Source organism: Octodon degus, unplaced genomic scaffold (genome assembly GCF_000260255.1).
Source record: "Octodon degus isolate 3935 unplaced genomic scaffold, OctDeg1.0 scaffold00107, whole genome shotgun sequence".
NCBI classification, from domain to species: Eukaryota; Metazoa; Chordata; class Mammalia; order Rodentia; family Octodontidae; genus Octodon; species Octodon degus.
In genome coordinates, this window is record NW_004524683.1 from 8,184,714 (window position 1) to 8,191,573 (window position 6,860).

Below are 6,860 nucleotides of genomic sequence, written 5' to 3' on the forward strand. Positions count from 1 at the left end.
TTCAGGATCCCATGGCCCTGGTCGTCTGACTCACTCCAGATTGTTTTATTTTATGCTACTGAGTTTATATATTCTGGATGTAACCCCTATCAGATGTTAGGTTTGCAAGTATTTTCTCTCATTACATAAAGTGTTACTTCACTCTGTTTCTTTTGCTGTACAAAGCCTTTTATTTCAATGAAATCCCATTTGTCTCTTTTCATCTATTATCTATGCTTTTGGAGTTGTACCCAATAAGTCCTTGGCCAGACCAATGTCATAAGGCATTTCCCCTACCCCTTCAACTAGTAATTTCATAGTCTCACCTTTTAGATTTAAATCTTTAATCCATTTTAAATTAACTTGTATACATGGCAAGAGATGAGCCAAATTTTATTTGTTTATTTTTCTGTTTTTTTGAGACAGGGTCTCACTGTGCAGTTTAAGCTGGACTTGAGCTCACTTTGTAGCCCAGGCTGGTCTCAAATTCACAGTGATCTTTCTGCCCCAGCCTCCAGAGTGCTGGCATTATAATACATGTGCCACCATGCCCAAAGGCCCAATTTTATAATCAGACAAGTCTAGTATCATTCTTCTAAAGACAGATACCCTATTTTTCCAGTACCTCATTAAAGACTATTCTGCAATGTGGGTTCTTAGCAGCTTTGCCACAAATTAGCTATAGAAAAGTAGATTTATTTCTAGGCTCTTTATTCTATTCCAATGGTCTATGTCAGTGGTAGTGAACCTACAGCACACACACTACAGTGGGCTCTTTGTACCACTGAAAGCTCTAAAAGGTTCACCATCACTGTGTTAGTAACTTTTTTCTCACTGCTGGGACAAAATGCCCAACATCCAAAATTAAGGAAAGAAATGTTTGTTTAACTCATAGTTATTCGAGGTTACAGTCCATACTCATGGCTCCAAGGCAGAATGGCTCATGGCAGAGGGCAATAGTTCATTGTGGCACAAAATAGCAGAGAGAAAAGAAAGGAGCAGCAGCTGCAACAGCTAGCAAGCCTCTCTCCACTTCTTACATTTGTATGTAAATAATCTGCCCCAGGGCAGGTGTAGCACTCACACCCATTAACCCAGCACTGGATCATGAATTAATTACAAACTCTAGAAATCACCCCATGACTGCATGAGGCATTGGGTAGACAACTAGACACAAATCATAACATTCTGATCCTGGACCTCCAAAGACTCATGCAAATCCCTTTATGCAAAAGGCACTTTAGTCCATCTCTAAGAGATATCAAAGTCCTACAGTTTCAGCAATTCTAAAAAAAAAAAAAAAATCCTTCTGCCATTTGGGGGTCTGCCCCTTAGCTCATATTTAAGTGGCTGCTTCAACAAAGCAGTCAGGCTCAGGTTGCTGTGGTTCGATACCCAGAACTCAAGCCAGCCAAACCTGCCCTGAAAGCATTCCGAGCCAGCCCAAAAAAAAAAAAAAAAAATCCTTCAGCAATGCTGAAAAGTCCAAGTCCCAAGTCTCCTCCAAGATCTAAGGCAAACTCTTAGCTGTAAGCCCCAGTACAAATGAAAAGCTAAATATTTCCAACATTTAATGGCACAAGGAAAAGATTACCAATCCAAAAGATATAAATAGCAGGATACCAAGCACTGGGACCAAAGCAAATCCAAAATCCAGAAGGGCCATCATTAAGTCCTATAGTTCCATGTGGAACATCCAAAGCAATCTATGGCAAACTGTGAGCTCCATGTGGATCTATCTCTATAGCACTTTTGGTGGTAGCTCCCATAGCTTCTCTCTTTGGCCTGCTTTGCTCCCTCGTTGCAGCTTTCCTCAGATGATCCACATTTCTGGCTTTTCCAAACTTCTGGGGTTTCTACTGCACATTAGGCTTTTTACTCTCTACTTCACACACTGCCTGCTCAGGGCACACTACCTGGCCTTCCAGGCCTTCCATAAGCTAGGTGGAAGCCTTTTTTTTTTTTTTTTTTTTTTTAAATAATTATTTATTTATTTATTTTGTGTGTATGTGGCCAGCTCAGCCCACCAGGGGGCGGGGCTGGCTGGCATGTGGTGCTGGAGGATTGAACCGTGGTCCCTGTGCTTTGCTTAGCTTAGCTTGTTCTAAGTAGGTGCTTTAGACCACTGAGCCATCTCACCAGCCCGGTGGAAGCCTTCCTAACCCAGAACTCCTGCATTCTGCATGCACCTAAAACCAACGCCATGTGGATGATGCCAAAGTCTGCTGCCACCTAGAGAAGTAACCAGGTTTTCTTCTCTTTTGGCTGTAGGGATCAAGTGCCTGGATTGCTGAGAACTCTGACTCTGATTCCAAGGAACATATTCTCTATAATGCCGCCATTCTGGAACCTGGTGTGGCCACTGCTGCCATTGTGGAATATGGCACTCTATGGCTTTCTCCTCAAAGCAAAGTCCCTCATCCTTGCAATTCTGAGGTTGCAAAGGGCAGAGACCTACTACCTCCTATGATGTCTTCAGACTTTTTTAGTCTCTTGTTCCTTCTTGGCAGTGCAGATCCTCTCAGCTCTATTTTTGCAGTCCACAGCTTTATTTGTGCTTCCTTTCTGGCCAAACTCACAAAACTTCAATTCATCCTGCTGGGCTCCTTGTCCTTGATTCTCAACATAAATCTGATTAAAAGCTCCCCAACAATAGCCATGCCACTACTTCAACATTTTACTCCCTTGAAATTTCTTCTGATAGATTAACCAGTCTGCAGCACTTAGTCTCAGTCTCAAGGACATAAGGAAAATACAGACAAACTTTCTGCCAAGATATAACACACATTATCTGGAGTCAAACAACCAATACAGTCCTTCTTGCCAGGAGAAACCTCCCCAGTGTGGTCTTCACAGGCAGGAGTTCTATCAGCCTTCAGGTCTTCTGAGGTCTGACCAGAATCTCCTAGACAGAACAGCCAAAGCTGTTTCAGCACTTCCAAACCCTTCCTATCTCTTCCCATAAGCCATTCCCAAAAGCTTATAATCCACGTGGTCAGGGTTAGTCACAGAAACAACCATACTTCTCTGGTACCAAATTCTTAGTTATTTTTCTCTTGTAGTTGGGACAAAATACTCAACACCCAAAATTAATGAAAGAAAGGTTTATTTAGCACACAGTTAACGGAGGCTTCAGTTCATACGCAGCTGGCGCCAAGGCAGAACAACACATGGCAGAAGGCAACGGTTCATGGTGGCAGAAAACAGCAAAGAGTAAAGAGAGAGCAGCAGCTGCAGCAGCTAGCAAGCCTTTCTCCACTCCTTACGTTCGTATGCAGAAAATCTGCCCTACAGCAGATGTAACACTCACACCCATAAACCCAGCACTGGATCATTAATTAATCACAAAATCTAGAAGCTATCCCATGACTGCATGAGGCTTTGGCAGGAACAACTAGACACAAACCATAACGCTGTTCTTCTATATGTTTGGCTACATGTCAACACCATGCTATTTTGATTACTATAACTTTCTAGTATATTTTAAAGTCAAGTTATTATAAAGCCTCCAGTTTTTTAAGAATAAAATTCAATTAGAAGTATGGGCAGGCCTTAAACAGTAGGCACAGATTACCCATAGCTATAGGACAGAGGGTAAAGAACACTGTTACACAGAGGTAAATGAATTGATTGACTAGCAGGAGCTTGTGGAAGTGCTATTCTGTCTCTCCTCACACACCTCTGTGAAACAGGAAACAAGGACATCAACTAAGAGTAAGGACAAAGAGTGTACTGGGGAATCTGAGGACAAAGAAAGATTACACTATCATTTAAGAGTAGAAGACCTGAGGCTGGGGATATAGACCAGTGGTAGAGTACTTGCCTAGCATGCACAAGGCCCTGAGTTCAATCCCAGAACCAAAAAAAAAAAAAAAAAAAGTAGAAGACCTAATAGTCTACAGAAAGATTCTAGGATTGACTGTCAAAGCTGACAGTCTTCTTGATGTTAACGATAATATATAGGTATTGGCACAGTTGTGTTTTCCTCCAGCCACATTCAGCTGCTTAGACATAGATTGAGGATAGATAAGAAGTTGGTTTAGGCTTTTTGTTCCTCTTTTTCTGTTTTTTGGGTTTTTTTCCAGTACTGGGGATTGAACTCTGGACCTCTGCTTGCCAGGCAGGTACTTATGCCGCTGAACTATCTCCCTAGTAACTAGGCTTTTTGTTAAAGTCAGGCGGCACCTGACAAGCAGGACACAGATAACTGCTACCCAAATAGGGAAAGTCTCTGCTGCTTCTGGCTTTCTGCTCCCTTCCAGGGCCACAGCCTACCTGCATGTCTGTGGTACCACCCTGTTCAGCAACAAGTATATCCAGAAGACCAAGCTCCTCACCTTGGACCACGCACCATCAACCTGTACCCTCTTACCAACTACACTTTCGGTACAAAAGATCACCTCTAGGAAAAAAGCAGCTTGGCAGTAACCAGATTTTAGCACATGAGAGAAGAATTTGATAAAACCATAATGAGGAGGGCTGTAGAAGAGATTCTGATTGTATATAAGCACCAGCTTCCCCATGTGTTACTACTACAGCTAAGAAAAACCTCCATCAAATTACCTGGTGGTGGGGGCTGGAGAGATGGCTCAGTGGTCTAAGGCACCTACTTAGAACAAGCTTGGCAAAGGATCAGGGACCGCGGTTCAATCCCCCAGCACCACATGCCAGCCAGCCCCGCCCCCTGGTGGGCTGAGCTGGCCACACACACACACTACTCTCTCTCTCTCTCTCTCTCTCTCTCTCTCTCTCTCTCTCAAAAAAAAAAAAAAAAAAAAAATTAAAAAAAAAAAAAAATTACCTGGTGGTGAACTTAACCCAGGAGAAGATAAAGCTGAAGAACTAAAATAATTAATGACAGAAATACTGGGTTGCTGGGATGGGGTCCTGCAAGACTGGGTCATCAATGACTGCACTGTACTGGTAACTGGTAAAGGCTTAATTGTGAGCTTCATCAACCATATATTCCTGCACATAATACAAACCTGAAGGAATGTTAAGTTGTTTCTGGTTCAGCTTCAAGAGAAAGCCTTGTCTGCAGTTCCTAAATGTTACAAGCTGGTGAATGCACCATTGTTTGAACTGTATGACATTTTAATGATACAGTCACTCACTAACCTCAAAAAGGTTTGGCAACCCTGCATCTTAGAACTCATTCCTAAATATCACAATATAAAGTGTAATGAGCACTGTTTATTCCATATTATAAGAAATGGGACAGGTTCGATTTCTGGGCCTGCCATGCCCTCCCCCAGGGCACACTGAGACAGCAACTGAGACTGGGCATGGTGGCATGCACCTATAATCCCAGCTCTTGGGAGGCTGTAAATAGGCAGATCACTACAAGTCTGATCTAGTAGTGAGACCCTGAACACCCTGTAAACCCTTCCCTAAAATACAAAAAAAAAAAAAGAAAGAAAGAAAGAAAGAAAAAAAGAAAAGAAAGAAATGGGGGGAAAAAAAGGCACTTATATCAAAAATGAAGTAACTTCATTCAGGCTCATAACAGTTGTAAGTTCTACTTTTTCAAAATCTTAAATTATTACAAATTATAGACTTTCAAGATCAGTAATAAACTATAAAAACCAGAACTGCTGCTGGGTGTGGTAGCACATGCCTATAATCCCAGCTCTCATGAGGCAGAAGCAGGAGGATCACAAGTTTGAGGCCAGCCTGGGATACTTGATGAGTTTGATCAAAGTCAGTCTGAACAATGTAGTGAGACCCTGTCGTAAAAAAAAAATCAGAATTGCCAAAACGACAAATGCTGCAGGGAATGGTGGCATGCAGCTATAGTTGTAGCACTGGGGAGGCTGAGGAAGGAGGAGCACTGCAAGCTGGAGTCTAGCCTAGGCAACATAGTGACTTCAAGAGCAGCTTGAACTACATATGCGACCCCGTCTTATAAAAAATAAAAGACAAACGCACATACAAGCCGAGTGTAGTGGCACATGCCTGTAAGCCCAGCACTAAGGAGGCTGAGGCAGGAAGATCATTGGGAGTTTGAGACCAGCTTGGGCTACAAAGTGAGCTCAAGGCCAACCTGAACTACACAGAGAGATCCAGTCTCAAAAAGAAGACAAAAAAAAATTAAAATAAAAAATAAAAAAAATTACACACAAATTCTCAGAATCTACAGTAGAAACATTAAGCACAAAACCAGAAATTCAGAACTAAGGAAAGAGGTCTAAGACTGAGATGACTCATGAAGATTCTGCAACACAATACCATGAAAGAGGACCACAGACCCTTATTCTACATCCTAAGCACTTGCCATGAATACAGTTCACATGGTTTGGAGAAGATGAGGACTACAGAACAAATATCAGATTTAGGGACACAAAAGCCCCCCAAACAACTACATATTTCTCTGTGTTACTCACAGTGAAACTATTCACAAGTAGCCATGCACTATATTTTAATTTGAAAAGCAAGTCTTATTAGCCACCATAACACATTTGTACAATGGAAAAATACACAGCAATGAAAAATAACAGTGCATTTTTATAAATTAAAAAAAGAAACATGGAAAAGGCTCACAGATAAGGTTTCAATGAAAGAACTTAGTAACAAAAAAATGCAAACTGTATAATTACATTTATATTAGAAGTATTAATTCACTTCATAGTGCTGAGAAAGCACATGGTAACATTCTACAGTTCTTGAAATGTTCTCCATCTTGATCTGTGTAATGGTCATATGGGTGTATTTGTTCTATAAAAATTCATGAGCTAAGTGAAACTTTGATTTCTATACTGTACATAAGTCACACCTCAATAAAAATGTAGGGGCTGGAGAGATGGCTCAGTGGTCTAAAGCACCTACTTAGAACAAGCTTGGCAAAGCATCAGGGACCACGGTTCAATCCCCCAGCACCACAT

The 6,860-nt window shown here is 41.5% G+C and overlaps 1 protein-coding gene and 1 pseudogene across 2 annotated transcripts in view; one reads left to right on the forward strand and one right to left on the reverse strand.

The window, feature by feature from the left end:
- Positions 1-6,860, reverse strand: part of Mast2 (microtubule associated serine/threonine kinase 2) — a 379,336-nt gene that overhangs the window by 370,006 nt on the left and 2,470 nt on the right. The gene's annotated exons all lie outside the window — the stretch shown is intronic.
- LOC105743226 overlaps positions 1-6,860 on the forward strand; it is a 39,451-nt pseudogene that overhangs the window by 31,025 nt on the left and 1,566 nt on the right.